This window comes from Callospermophilus lateralis, chromosome 5 (genome assembly GCF_048772815.1).
Source record: "Callospermophilus lateralis isolate mCalLat2 chromosome 5, mCalLat2.hap1, whole genome shotgun sequence".
Lineage (NCBI taxonomy): Eukaryota > Metazoa > Chordata > Mammalia > Rodentia > Sciuridae > Callospermophilus > Callospermophilus lateralis.
Window position 1 is genome coordinate 115,723,979 of NC_135309.1, and position 15,779 is coordinate 115,739,757.

The 15,779-nt window shown below is 37.8% G+C and overlaps 1 pseudogene; it reads left to right on the forward strand.

The window, feature by feature from the left end:
* The first annotated feature begins 3,414 nt into the window (after window positions 1–3,414).
* On the forward strand, window positions 3,415–4,254 carry LOC143399408 (thioredoxin-like protein 1 pseudogene; annotated as a pseudogene).
* Window positions 4,255–15,779: the final 11,525 nt, after the last annotated feature.

Consider the following 15,779-nt stretch of genomic DNA (forward strand, 5'->3'; position numbering starts at 1 on the left):
ACTTATAATTGGTTGGTCCTGTTGCTCTTAGGCCTGTGGTGAAGCAGATAACATAGCAGAAGCACTGGTAGAGCAAAGAAAAACAAAAGACAAAACAAAACAACACCCCCCCCCAAAAAAAAAAAAACAAAACAAAACCCTGCTCACCTCACAGCTGGGAAGTGAAAGAGAGGAAGAAAAACTGCTGAGGCCCCTCTAGCTCCTTCAAAGCACGTGACTTGCTTTGACTAATGGAACATGAGGGCAGTTCTGAGTAGAAGCTTTAATAGACATCATGCACTCATACTTACCCTTTCTACTTTTACATTGCAGAATGTAAAACACAGGAGAGACAAAGGGCACAGACCCAAGACTATAGCCTAGAGCCAGGCCTTAACCAGTTGAGCAGCAGCATATCTGTAGACCTGAAAGACAGAGACCTGTTGTTGTAAGCCTCTGAGATTTGGGGGGAGGTGTGCTATTCCTGCAGCAAAAGTTGATTGATGCAGCAGGGATAGAACAAACACCTCAGAGTATCTACTACTGTCAGTAGTCTGTGCTCAGATTCCAATGAGACTGACTAAAATCCAGTTCCCACAGGCATTTGTATATGCTGTGTTTCAAGAGCATTAAGTCCCCAGGGCCTGCTGTATGAAATTGGCAATATCCCCAAAGCCCTCAGGAAAGTTTATGTGTGTGTGTGTGAGTGTGTGTGTGTGTGTGTGTGTGTGTGTGTGTATACACTTTTTTAAAAAAAATCCATATTTAAAGTTATTGTGTTAGCAAATGTTTGGTTTTCTAAAATTTTAGATATTCATATTTCACCTCTCTTAAAAACTTTTCAATTTGGTTTACTTGTTGTCATTGAATCTAAATAGTAAAAGAGGAAACTTTTAAAATGAAGTATTATGTGTGCTATTATGAACTCAGTGGGCAGCTGTATCAATAGTTATGTAATTGGGCAAAATTCCTGCACACAAAGAAAAAAAAAAGATATGAAAGGGATTTGGTAAACAACATGTTGTCTCTATCTCTAGGAACCCTGATAAAATTCAATTCTATCTCTGTGTCTGAAAAAGAAACAGACCAATGTGTAAGATATATTCATTTTAGTGGTGATTTTAAAACATTTTGTTTTGTCTATTTGCATTTTAACTCCTTGCTTGTCCCTGCAAAGAAAAGCCAAGATCTGCAAAATTTTTAATACCACTGAATCAGACATCATTTTGACTATACCATGGTGGTTATTCAGATACATCTTGCATGTATACATGTATGTGTGCTCTACACCTGCATTATCCCAGTGCTTAGTAGAATTTCCAAAATTCATGTATTGAAAGTTTGAGCCTTCTATTGCATCCTCTGCCCTAATAGCCTAATTGCTATATAATATATAATTCAGGGACAGAGAAAAGGTGATAAATTCAAAGTTGCTTAGGAATAAAAAATTACAAATGGTAAATTAAAAACAGTGGTTAGATTGTCAGTGAATCAATGTCACAGAGATCAATTTCCACATAATTTCCTAAGTTATGATGCTCTGTGAGTCTCTTCTATCCAATGACTTAAATTACTTCTCCACAAATTTTTAAAAGTTTTGTGTGAAGAGACCAAATACAATGAATCTTCCATTTCTTTTCCTGCTCCTCTCCTTCCCTCCTACCCCCTTCCTGCCCTGCTGGCTTCATCCTAATTACAATCTAGTGTGTAGACTTGTATGAATTCCTAACTGGCCTTTCCATCTTTGGTGTTTCCCTGGGGTGCATCTAATATCTTATGAGATACCCTCTTGCCCCAAGAACTTGAAAGTGAAGATGGCCTCACCATTTAAAAAAGTTGTATGAGCACTTCAAAGGGAAAGAGCAGAGACAGGAAACAGGAGGTTAAAGCAGGATGGCCCCAAGGCTGCAGGGAAACCTCTGCTCAGGAATCTTAGGATGGATTAACAAACCCAGAGAAAGTGCCTAGAAGTGTCAAGTTGTGCAGAGCTGGTTATTTCGGGAGGCATCAAAAATGAAGTTTTCAGTTTATTAACTGGAGAATCTTCCAGTCCATCTGACAGTTATGTTTCTCACAGAAGAGCTGTAAATTGGGACCCCTGTGTTCATTTGGCTCCTGTAAATGATCATGATGATGATGTTGTCTTTCATCCCTTGATGGAAACAAGGTCCTTGTTTGGGGCCTACAGGGTAGAACGTGAGAATCAGCTACAGACCCTCCACTGCAGTGCTTCCATCTGCTTCTAGTGTCTACAACCTGAAACTAAATGATACCTTGCCCTAAAGTGGTTTTGATCATGTTACAATCTTGCACAGAAACTCTCAGGACTTCCTCGCTGCTTTCTGATCTGACCTATCTTTCTCTCTCACTGCTCCCTGTAGAAACTGGACCCTATGCTTGAGGCAAACCAATTCATATGAACACATTTTCCTAATTCTTAATTGTAAGCTCGAACTGGTCCCTTCACCTGCACACTCTCACCTCCACCCTCTTATCAATCCCTACCATATTCCCTGGCTAATTCAATTTGCTTTTCAAATATGATCTCATCCGTGCTGCCTTCCTTCCATTCTCAGCCATAAATGAATTATTCCTTCTGTTCATGCTTCGCTGGTGCCATCCCTACCTGTTCCTTCTGTCTAGAACTCTCTCCTTGCCCTCCCCACTCCTGCTCATATTTTATTTAGGTGTGAACTCAAATCCTTTCACTTGGGAGGCTTATATGTGTTTCCCAATAACTGTCACCACAGTGCAATCACTTGCTGAGTCTGATCCCTGATATTCTGAATTCCATGAATGTGAGGACAGGTCTACTTTATTCATATCTGAATATCAAACCTCCAGCTGGCAACCTCGCACATAGAAGGTACTAACTATATATTTGCCAAGTAGCATTGCATGAATGCAGTTTTAATTCTACACATTTTATTAAGCTCCTTCAATATGCCAGGCAGTATTTCAGGGGCTCAAGGTCTCTCAGTGCATAAAGATAAAAATCACTTTCCTTATGGAGCTTAGATTCTAGCAGGAAGACACAGATGCTAAACATGATAAATAAACTGTGTAGTATGTTAGAAAATAATAAGTGCTATGGAAAAATAAAAAGTAAAGCAAGATAATTGGGGCACCCAATTCTCAGTACTGAATTACATGGTTAGGGTGGGTGTGATGGGGTGACCAGTACCTTGACAAAGCAGGTTCCTGCTCAGGACACATGAGCCACCTGGGGAAATAAAAAGTCTCAAATAGTCAGTAAGAAATAAGACAAAGTCAAAGATTAGATTCAAAAAGTGGAGCGCTTGACTGAGATCCCAGGGAGGAGACTCCGCTGTTGTCAGCTCCACTGTCCAGGCCTCAGCCTTCCTGAGGGGTTGTCTTCTCATTCAGTTTTGAAGCCGGAGGCGTCTCGGCTGTCCTGCCAAGCTCTCTGTGAGGATGGTGGGAGTGAAGCCGGTCGGGAGCGACCCTGATTTCCAGCCAGAGCTGAGCGGCGCTGGCTCCAGACTCCTCGTGGTCAAGTTCACCATGAGAGGGTGTGGACGGTGTTTGAGGATTGCCCCAGCTTTCAGTTCTATAAGTAATAAATATCCTTAGGCTGTTTTCTTGGAAGTAGATGTACATCAGTGTCAGGGAACTGCTGCCACAAACAATATATCAGCAACACCTACGGTTTTGTTTTTTCGAAACGAAGTGAGAATTGATCAATATCAAGGAGCAGATGCTGTTGGATTAGAAGAAAAAATCAAGCAATACTTAGAAAATGACCCTGGAAGCAATGAGGACACAGATATTCCAAACGGCTATATGGATTTAATGCCTTTTATTAACAAGGCTGGTTGTGAATGTCTCAATGAAAGCGATGAACATGGTTTTGACAACTGTTTACGAAAAGACATGACCTTCTTGGAATCTGACTACGATGAACAGCTACTTATTACTTGGCATTCAATCAACCTGTTAAGCTTTATTCCATGAAATTTCAAGGGCCAGATAATGGTCAGGGTCCTAAATATGTAAAAATTTTTATCAACCTACCCTGACCTATGGATTTTGAAGAGACAGAAAGAGGTGAACCAACTCAAGCTCTGGAACTGACAGAGGATGATATCAAAGAAGATGGCATTGTTCCACTTCCTTATGTTAAGTTTCAGAATGTTAACAGTGTAACTATATTTGTTCAGTCTAATCAGGGTGAAGAAGAAACAACAAGAATTTCATATTTTACTTTTTATTGGTACTCGGGTCCAGGCAACAAATATGAATAACTTCAAATGAGGTGAGAAACCAAAAATAGCCTGCATGTGTTTCATTTTTAATTCCTTGTGGCCTGGGGAAGGGGTGTCACAGTTTGCTTCCACAGTGAAAGTACACTGCATGTGCAGAAATTCAAGAATAAAAATTAATACCAGGTAGTGGGCAAAAAAGGAGAAAGCCACTAAGGTACAAAAGATACTGGAAGACCTATTGCAATCAGATTTGCAGCTCCTGGATAATTGCTTGATTCTCTCCAGAGACTGTCAATGTTTCATTCATTGCCATTACCAATAAATCATTGCTTTTGTTCAGATGGTATCACTAGTCTTTCTGTTGTAATCTTGATACATGCAATTGTAAATAAAAGTCACTCCTTTTGCCAAGCTTAAATTTTGTCAGTCGACATAAGTATTTCTTCTTTCCTTTTATTTTAAAATTAGCCAGCTTCTGATTTTCGAAGAGACTTAAATGTCCGGTAGCATATTGACTGAAGCCTAATTTCTCTTTTTAGAGGATCAAAACTGTTGTAGGGAATCAAGGAGTACAGATATACACATGCACATAGAGCACTCAATTTTGAGAATGGACTTGGAATAGCTAACCATGTTCAAATGAGTATTGACTCCTGTTTTCTTTAAAAGATATTTGGGTATTCATATTTGAGTATTTGGTATCTGGGCTAGAAATTATTCAAATTATAAACTGCCAGAAATAAACAGGCTTAAGGAGATTTAATTACTCTTACCTAAAACAGTTGATGGGTCTCCAAATTCTTTTCCATGCCAAATTTTAATCCATTCGGCATAAACTTTAAATTTTGATACTCATTTTCTGTAGTAATAAAGGAATGTCAAATTCAGACAGCTGGGAAAAATACAGTACAATAAATTTTGAAACAATAGGAATTCTTTGTAAACCAGTAATTATCCAAACTACTAAAACATGCAACATAGGAATATAGACAACATTATTTAAGGTTGAAAATGAGTTGGCCAAATGTTTGTGTTTAAAAGATCTTTAACAAAAGGTTGGTTAAATATAGCACCTGTTCTTTGTTATTTTTTTAATCTTAAAATTACAGTCTGGAAAATAGTGATAAATTTAATTTTTAAGTAAATATTTTTAAAATTTAATGTTTTAAGAATACCAAGACATAAAGTGTGATTCAGATAATGCATTTGAAGGCAGTCTTGTCTAAAAGTATGGTAGAGATGCTGTTTGCCCTTGGGAGGCTAATATGTTTATATATGATTATGAAAAATTATGTGGAAGTTTTAATGTTGAAGTGGTCACTTTCTGAAACCCAAGTGTTACTAATTAATGTTCAGTTCATTTGTATGTGAGTACAGTACCTGGTGGTGTGGTGATGTCTGTAGTTTATGTATTTTACAGTTTTGTTGCCTTGGGTCAAGTGGAGGCAGAAAGGCAAAAAATAAAAGTTTATATTACTCCTAATATAGACCATCTCAGATTAATCACACCTGCTATTAGAGATAAGATTAATACCAAGGATTTTGTTTTACATTTTTGTACACTTAACCTTTTTGGGTAATTGTTAAAGTGCCTCATCTTAAGTATCACTGACCTCATCCTATTTATACTTGACAGTTTAAAAACCCATAAAAATGATTTCATATTTGTAAGGATTGGGCATCAGGTTTATATTGGTTATGTGACTTTTCTATAACTCAGTTGGTAGCAATATACAGACATTCCATAATAATTCAAATTGTAAATAGTGAAAATATTTATAGGTAACTGTAATGTGTTTCACTTATGGGAAGTTTTACTATTACGAATAAACATGCTTAACTGACCTTATTTAAAGTATCAAGATGAAATGCTGTTTTCTCCTAAAATAGTATATTTATATATGTGTATAACATTTATAAATAACTGAATTTTCTAGATGAATAAACGTTTGAGACAAAGGTACCCCTCATTTCAACCAAAGCTATCAATTAGACAGTACTTTCTAGAAAACCAATATTGTTTATTGCTTGTTTTGTCACATATAACAAAATGATTATTTTGTTCACATACCTTGTTATATTTTACATTGGAGTACACATCTGATTGAGAAGCAAATTTTGCATATGATATAATAGCATATGAGATGTGAGAGAAAGAAAAACTAGGTATGAGTGCAAGGTTTTTAGTCGGAGCAGAAGAAAGCGTAGAGTTGCCATAAACTGAGAAGAGTAAATTGTGGGTTAAGTGGGTTTTTAGGGGGAAAGATCAGGATTAGATTTGAACATGTTGCATCTAAGATGTTCAGGTGGAGTTGTTCAGAACCCAGTGAGACATATGGATCTCAGTGTCAGAAGAGAGGTCTAGGTTGAAGATAGGTACTTGGAAGTCATCAGCAAGAAGGTAGTATTTACAGCAATAGGTCTAGATGAGGTTATCAAGTGGGTGAGTGTAGAATGGAGAAGAGCACTGGTGACCAGGTTCTTCCACATAAAGAGATCTAAGAGGGGATCATGAATCAATAAAAGAGAGGTGGGGTTGGGTGGGGAGGAAAACCAAGAAAATAAAGAGAGGGAAGAAGGAAAATCAAGAAAATATGTTGTTTTGGGAGCCAGGAGAAGACAGTATTTCAAGGAAGAATAATAAGTCATGAAAAGCACAGATGATGGTCAGACAAGGACTGAAAATTGGCCTTTAGATTTAGAAGTTGGTCAGTGGTGATCTTTATGAAAGCAATTTTGGAGGAATGGTGGAGGGAAGCCATAGACTGCATCTAAAAGAAAATGAGAGAAGAAGTAGAAGAGGAGTGAATGCATGAAAGAAACCCCATGACCTTCATTCTACCTTCTCTTTGTATTATTATGTGTGTTTTTATCTTGTCTTTTTTAGATTGTAAATTCTCCAAAGACTGCAAGAGGGTATGTCTTTGAAAACCTATTTTTTTCTACTACAGAATCTGTCATAGTGATACACACAGCAGATGCTCAATAAATGTTGATAGGTTGAAAAAAAATGGATAGTAAGTGAAGATAGTTTTGGATGAAGTTCTTCCTTATCATTTTGATAGACTCCATTTCCTTTGTAATTATCTCCCTTCTGCTGCCCCCTATAACCAAAGAGCTGTCTGGTATCCTCCTGCTTCCTTATAACTCCCTCACCCTTTCCTTTCGTCTCTTCCTATTCCACCTTCTTGAAAATTTACACACATTGGGTCTATTCCTCTAGGAAGGTGTTGGGGGTAACAATGGGATAGTTTAATCACCTTTTTTTTTTATGGTGAGGCTGGGTATTGAGCCTGGCTTTGTGCATGCTAGGCAAGCACTCTACCACTGAGCCACATTCCCAGTCCTTGGAACCTATCATTTAATGCCAGCTTACACTAGGTAAAACACACCTAAGAAACGTATTCCATTATAGAGAAGTAAGGCCAGTGGAAACCACAGTATAGTAAGAACTTAAAAATAGGAAAGTCTGTTGTTTCTCTTCATTTAATCTGAATTAAACACATCCAACATGAATATTAATAAGCTGTTTTAATAGAATAAGAAAACCAGCCCAAATCAAAGTACTGCAGAGCTGTTTTTAATTGCCTTCTTACAGTATTAGCTTTTAAAGTTACTAAATAGTATTACATTTATTTATTTATTTTTCAAATAAAGAATGGACCTGTCTAATGATTTAATGTACTTTCCTCAAATTAGTTGCTCTAATGGATTTATTTAAGCTACCATATAGTCTTTAGCTAATTTTAAAGTACATATAGTATTTGAATTGCTGGATTTTGCTGTTCATTTATTTAAAGGATACTTCTATATGTTAGAAATTGTGGTCTTGCAAAGAAATATAAATATAAATATATATATATAAAGCCAGAAAATATCACTTTAAAAATAAACAGCTTCTGCTGTGGTGGCTCAGTGGTAGAGCGCTTACCTAACATGTGTGAGGCACTGGGTTTGATTCTCACCACCACATATAAGTAAAATAAATGGTTGATTAACAACTAAAAACACAATTTAAAAATGAACAGCTTCTATTAACTGTCAGGGTAGACTAGTTTAAACTCCGTTTCCTCTCATTTCCTTTCTAAGTCTCCTTTGCAATTAGGAAACTCAACTATGATCCTCAAATAATTATGGAAATAAATTTTGAGTAACTTAATCCTCAAAAAGAGAGAAACAAACATTACTGCAAATGCAATGTTAAGACACAAAGAAGGAAACTGACTTAGTTCAAATTATTTGACAACCAACATGCAAAAGCACTGGAGCAACAGAATTATCCAGGTGTGAAGTCTGAAAGCGGTTTGATAACTACCTTCCACTGGAGTGAAAGCAAGAACTATATAAATTCAATAAAGCAAATTATTTCCACAGGGAGAAAGCACACGGGAGGGGTGCTGAGAACATTTTTGTCATTTGAGTATCTGTTTTTTCCAGACAATTAGCAAAAGGGAACCATGTGATTTTTTTTTACCCCCTTGTTTTACAAAGACTGCCTAGAAGCCCGAAATAAGGATCTGAAATTAGTGACAGATCTCAGAAAGGCAAATGGAGCTGAGTGTGATCTGTAAACAATATGATAATATTCATTAACATTGACTCAAAGGAAAACTGAAGGGGAAAAAATAGTGAATCTTAGGTACTGATTTTATTCAGGAAATAAAAGGAGAATCAGCAAAATATAACAATTAAGGTTCAACTCATCCCCCAAACTCTTTGTTGTCTAGTCTGGGCTGCACCGGCTGTAGTATATTACTCAAGCTAGCTCTTTTAGTTAGAGGCAATTTTGCAATAAGATAAAGAGTTAAAATAAGCTAGCCTTTTCCATTTTTCCTTCCTCTCTTACCCCAACAATCAAGCTATCAAAGGAGCAAAATAAAACCGAAACAGTCTCTTGATATGGACATTTTATGAATTTCTTTTCTGTCATTATTCTCTTTGGGCTGAGCAATCTTTCTTTGACAACAGAGTATTTATCTTCCCTGTAATGCCTGAATTCATAGTCTTATGCCATCCACTATAATAATAACTTTGCTGGATAAAAGGTACAAAGAAAGTCTATTTTGAAAGTCAATTTGTAATTTTTGCATTTTAAACTTTTTTCCTCATCCCCCAAATCCACTTCTGATGGATTAAAAGATTAACTAATAAACTACCAAAACTTAGAAATCCGAATTAAATATAATTTAGCAGCTCAAAGACTGTAAAAAGATATTATTCAAAATAACAAGCTTAGAAACAATAGGTAAAATAAAGATGGAAAATATTGACAGATTTAAATGCATATAAATATTAACATTTGCACATAAAAATGAAGAATTGCTCTTTTTTGTCATACAGAGATCTCAGAGGAGATCCCTTCACTGTGGTATCACCATGTTTTTTATTATTGCTGTTATGATGCTCTAAAGACCTTTGACAATATGCTTTACCAAAAATCTTCAGTGCCAATTAAAATAAATGAAGAAACGATAAATCAAAGTAAATTATAGAAGACTGAATAAATGAGAAAAATTCTAAGCCTTAAATAGCTAATAAACAAATACATGCATGGGTAGCTAATTTCCATGAGAAGAGAGCTATTTATTCAATAAACAGGAGAAAACATTTCAACCTCATTAGTGAACAAAGACATGCAAATCACCAGCAAGCCTTGCTTCTTTTTTCTATTGAATTAGGAAAAATATGTAATAATTATACACTTTGCTGATGAGCATAGACAGTATATGGTACATTCTATTGATTTTACAAGTTGCTTCAATATTTTTGGGCCCTACAATGACCCCATACATCAAACACTGAAAAAAATGTCTGCTGCTGCTTTCTGCCAGATGACTGACTAGGATGGGTTGCAGATTTCTGCTCCCCCAAAGCAATTCTGGAGTAACTATAGAATTGAGCAGAAAATAAAAATTCCAGGTGCTATACCAACAACAATTCTAATCAGTATGAAATCCCTGGGAAGATTGAAGTGTGTCCTAAACAGTATGCGGGGGTTAAATAGTTCAGCTTGGGGTGGAGGGTTACTACATGTGGCAGTGGAGGAGAAACTGAAGAAAACTTTATAATTTCTGCTCTTGTATCTCTTTTGGGTTGCTTTGGGACATTTATCATCTGCCCTTTCATCTCTGATTCTGGATCCCTGAGGAGAAAATCAGGGAAGAATTGACGTCCTGATAGGGAAAGGTGTTAATGAGCACAGGTTAATATCTGCCTGACAACATCACCTTCCAAACCCTCCTGATAGGACCTCAAAGTTGTCTATTGCCCATGCTCCTCTTCCCTGTGGTTCATCGGTAAATGGTAAAGCCTTGAGGTAGCAGCAGAGTACTGGTAGTGGTTCCCTGGTGCCCTTGACTCATCTGAATGTCACTCTCCTGTCCCGCTGAATGGCACCACCAGCACGCCCCCCATTCCACAAAGGTAGGCCATCTCCCTCCTCCATGGAGTTTAAGGGCAAACAGTATTCCTGAGATGAAGCATGGGCCCACAATCTGCTCCAAGAGTCAGTTGATCATTGTATGATCTGTTAGTAGTGAGAGACCAGAGAGGACAAAGTGATCAAAGATCTAAGGCATAGCTCTCAGTTTTGACACAGCACAGGCTTGTAACTTCCCTCAAACAGGCAACAGCTGCACAAATACACTGGGCCCAAAGAGTTGTGGCAATCTGCCATTAGGAATTTCCACCCTTTATTCTAACAAAATCCCAAAGTCTAATCATTTTGGCCCCTAGCCGATTTGCCTGTTTTTCTTTCAGCTGTATCTTCACTTTTGCTTTTCCTTACCCTACAGTAAACTTGCTGTAATTACCATCTCTGCCTTGCTGCACTTGTATTTCTGCACTGAGGTAATTGCTCTAATCTTAGGCATTACACCCAAGAACAGAGGATAACTCTACAGTTTGCTCTCATCCTCTAGTAATAATATCCAGGTATCTGCACTTGGGATAAAGCTTAGTGGTAAAATACCTGCCTAGCCTGCACAATTTCATGGTTTCAGGGTGGGGAGGAGAGAGAGAGAGAGAGAGAGAGAGAGGAGAGAGGAGAGAGGAGAGAGGAGAGAGGAGAGAGGAGAGAGGAGAGAGGAGAGAGGAGAGAGGAGAGAGGAGAGAGGAGAGAGGAGAGAGGAGAGAGGAGAGAGGAGAGAGGAGGAGAGAGGAGAGAGGAGAGAGGAGAGAGGAGAGAGGAGAGAGGAGAGAGGAGAGAGGGAGAGAGGAGAGAGGAGAGAGGAGAGAGGAGAGAGGAGAGAGGAGAGAGGAGAGAGGAGAGAGGAGAGAGGAGAGAGGGAGAGAGAGGAGAGAGGAGAGAGGAGAGAGGGAGGAGAGAGGAGAGAGGAGAGAGGAGAGAGGAGAGAGGAGAGAGGAGAGAGGAGAGAGGAGAGAGGAGAGAGGAGAGAGGAGAGAGGAGAGAGGAGAGAGGAGAGAGGAGAGAGGAGAGAGGAGAGAGGAGAGAGGAGAGAGGAGAGAGGAGAGAGGGAGAGGAGAGAGGAGAGAGGAGAGAGGGAGGAGAGAGGAGAGAGGAGAGAGGGAGGAGAGAGGAGAGAGGAGAGAGGAGAGAGGAGAGAGGAGAGAGGAGAGAGGGAGGAGAGAGGAGAGAGGAGAGAGGGAGGAGAGAGGAGAGAGGAGAGAGGAGAGAGGAGAGAGGAGAGAGGAGAGAGGAGGAGAGAGGAGAGAGGAGAGAGGAGAGAGGAGAGAGGAGGAGAGAGGAGAGAGGAGAGAGGAGAGAAGAGAGGAAGAGAAAGAAATGACAATGAAATTAAAGAGGATCACAGACAGGGCTGGCATGTAGCTCAGTGGTAGAACGCTTACCTGGCATTTGTGAGGTCCTGGGTTTGAAAAAACAAACAAACAAAAACAATAAGAAATACTGTTAAGACAAAAAATTAGATCAACAGAAAATAATCATATTCCTATCAAATTTCTCATTAGCAGTATAAGGCACAAAATGGTAATGAAGTAATTTTTGTTGTTGTAAGAGAAAATTTTCAAAACAACAATTTTATCTAGCCAAATTGTCAAACAAATTCACAAACATAATGAAAATATTATCACCTATACGAGTCTCAGAAGGTGTGCCACACAAAGATTCTTATTGAAAATACTTGTGGACAAAGAGTGAAATGTCTATGGCCAGAAGTATGAGAGTGACCAAACAACTCGCTAAGGTCTATTATTTCTTTGAAAATGAAAACTAAAGAAAAAAATTAAATTATACTTATAAAAACAAATTAAAACTTTAGATATCAACATCATAAGCAGGAAATGAGATGGGGACTACTACAAAGACAAGAGTGTGTTAAATGAATTTTGTTGAAATTACAAATGGTGATAAGTTTAAGAAATTAATAGGGGAAAATAAACTTGATGATAGGTAGTAAGTGAAAGACAGTCACTGAAAGAAAAAAATATATATAATGTGCAACTATTAGACAAAGAAAAAATTATTCAAATTCCCAAATGGAAAACAACAGTGGAGAAAAAAAATAAAGGATAGTTAATGGTAGTGTCAAAAGACAAAATTATGTCTTGTTATGTATCTAATTGCCTTTTATTCATGATTCATGAAAGGGGCAACTTCTATTCTACAAAACAGAATGAGAACTCCCACTGGGAGATGTAGAACAGCAGCTTTTGTAACATGAGAACAAGGAAACAGAACAAGAACGACAAGAAAAAAATTGGTTAACATTAGATTACTTCAGTTTTTTGGGTTTTGTTCCTTTATTTATTTTTTTAAGGGCTAAAGCAGACAGGACTTTCTTTGCATTGATACTGGTAGACTCGGGAAAAACCGGTCTGTTTGGGATCTGTTTCCTTAAAGTTTCAGATTAATCATATGCCCTTTAGTATGAGTGACTCCATTTTTTACTTCCTATGGTCTGTTGAGGCCTACTGCAGGAGGTCAGTCCAAAACAATGGTCTCTCATAATTTTTGCTTAATAGCAAACTCAAATAAGATGATAGACACAAGTTCTAAAATGTCAAGTTAAGGAGATTCACGATGGAAGATTAGAAGAAGCCTTGAATATCCAATTGCTCCATGGCTTGGGATTTAAGCAGCAGTACAGCTTCTAAGTGAGGTGGGTGAGAGACAATTCACTAAAATTCAATATTGGACAGTGGTAGACTCTTAGAGGCTCAGAAATTTGAATTCACTGAACAAAGCATGGGAGAGAATACATTGGAGTCAAGCCAGTTGTGGCAGTGATGCCAATTCACCACAGAACAGAGGAGTGACACAGACAGAGAAGAAAGCAAATTTGGCATGGAAAAACCTGTAGATCAGAAAAGCAATCGGAACTTAGATGAGCCAGAGGTGACAGAGTGAGCTGTTGTTTGAAAAGTGCTCTGTGCTTTTCAACTGAGGTGAAGAGGCCATGTTACAGCTTGTTGCTGCAGGAGACCTAGAGATCATAGCAAATATTGTTGTACTGTCCTGGCAAGCACCTACTGTCCTGGCCTAAAATGTACCTAACAGAACATGAGTGTAACAGGCACAGAGAAAATTGTACCCAGGGAGGAGTCATATCAGAGACATGAAGAGAGTTCAACTTACTTTCCCTTTAAGTATGGTGGCTCCTGTGATAGGCTGGAGGGTCAGGAAACAGAACAGACAGATGTGATTACACTTGGGGACCGACCGAGCCAGGGAAAGCACTATCTGTGGGCAGGGAAGTGTGAGAGACCTGCTGAGGTTGGTTCTCTCTCTGAGTAAAATTCTTGGGAGGCTCCTGAGATCCAGACTCCCAGCAGAGATTAGCATCTGTCTGGCCTTAGGGATGTATTAATGTGATCTCTCCAGAGCATATATCACCCAACAAAGTTCCAAAAATCTGATCAGAACTAAACCCGGTTGCTACAACTCCCCACTTAGAACTCTGCAACAGCTCCACCCTGGGAGTGCATCAATCTGGTCTGTCCTGACAAAACAACAATCTATAGTACCTCTCATTCTGTCCTACCTTACACTGATGAGAGGGGAAGCTAAAAGCTATTTCAACCCGCTTCAATTATAGGCCACTCCAGCTGGCAGCTTTGTGAGCAACACAAAAAGAGGAAGGGTAACAACCTCCATCCCTTACTCTCTCTAAGGGTACAGAAGAAACAGAAAAGGCAGAGATCCTCATCCTCTTTGACAGTGTTGACCAACCAGTGAAGACAATTCTTCATTCTTCATTAAGTTTGTTTTTTTTTTTTTGGAAGTGTGCATGTGTGTTCTTGGTGTGCTGATTTGTTCATGGATATATGTTCAGGTTCATATTTGTTTCTTTTCTCCTTATTTTTAGCATCTTTTGAAAATATTATTATTTTTCTTTATCCTATCTTTTTAAAGTTAGGGATTTTTGTTATTTTGGGGTATTTTTTTTTTTTGTTTTTCTTTCCCTATCTCTACTTTCTTCTCTCTTTAATAGCCATTTTTTCTTGTTCTCTCCATCTCTCTCTCTCTCCCCCTCTGTCTCTGTTTCTTTTATTTATTTTTTTCTCCTTTCAGCCAGGGAAAGGACTTGTTACATTTCTTCTTGTTTCTCTCTGTTCACATTTTGAACATCCTAAACTTTTACCTGCTTATCATTTTTCTTTTCTCTTAGTAAACTGTATTTTTGCTATCTCTTAGAACTATTTTATTTGTATAATTATTTGCTCCCACCATTCATGTTATTAGCACTGAAGCTGGAGTAGTTGACACCTGCTGTTTAATGCTGGATCTAATTCACAGCTATTTATTAGTTTTTCTGTTAGCAATTGTTAATCCTCCCATTCCTGTTTTTTTTTTTTTTTTTTGGTAATTAGTATTGTAGAAGTCAAAATAGACACTGGGTATTTATTTTAATGCTGTATATTGTTTGCTTCTGCTTTTGTTGTTTGTTTTGACATTTTATTTGAGGTGCTGGGAATGTACTGAGACATTAAAAGTTCACAGATTAGATACTTTTCTACTGAGTTAAACCCAGCTAAGAGTCAGTGCACCATAATCCACACACAAAATATGAATACTCAAACTTCAATGCTACTTTAATATAAAGAATACAAGAGACAAAACCTCAAAACTAATGGCTAGGTCCAAGTAGGGATTATTGGTGGAGGACTCCCACTCAAGGAAATCCATCCCTACCAAAAAAAAAAAAAAAAATGGAATTAACACAAAGAGTATAAACAACATACCTATGAGGCACTCAATTTATATCATTCCTATATCCTTTTAAAATATACATAATTTAGTGAAGATACACAGATGCTCTTCCTCACATACTCTGCAATATACAGCACAATTGCCAGATCCACAAGATTGACCCAACATTTTGAGACCTACATAGAAAGGGAATTCTCAAATTCTATACAACATACATTCTATCAAAATACATTAACCATCAACAAAGAACATTCAGGGAAACTACCACAAAACTCAATAAGAAATACATCAAAAATTTCACAAAAACATGATATCCCAGAAGACTTAGATGGACAAACAGACAGGAGGTATTCAGAACCCCAAATAGACAAGATTAATAACAACAACAAAACAAAATACCAAAAAGACCTCTCTGCAACACATTATAATTAAAATGCTGAACA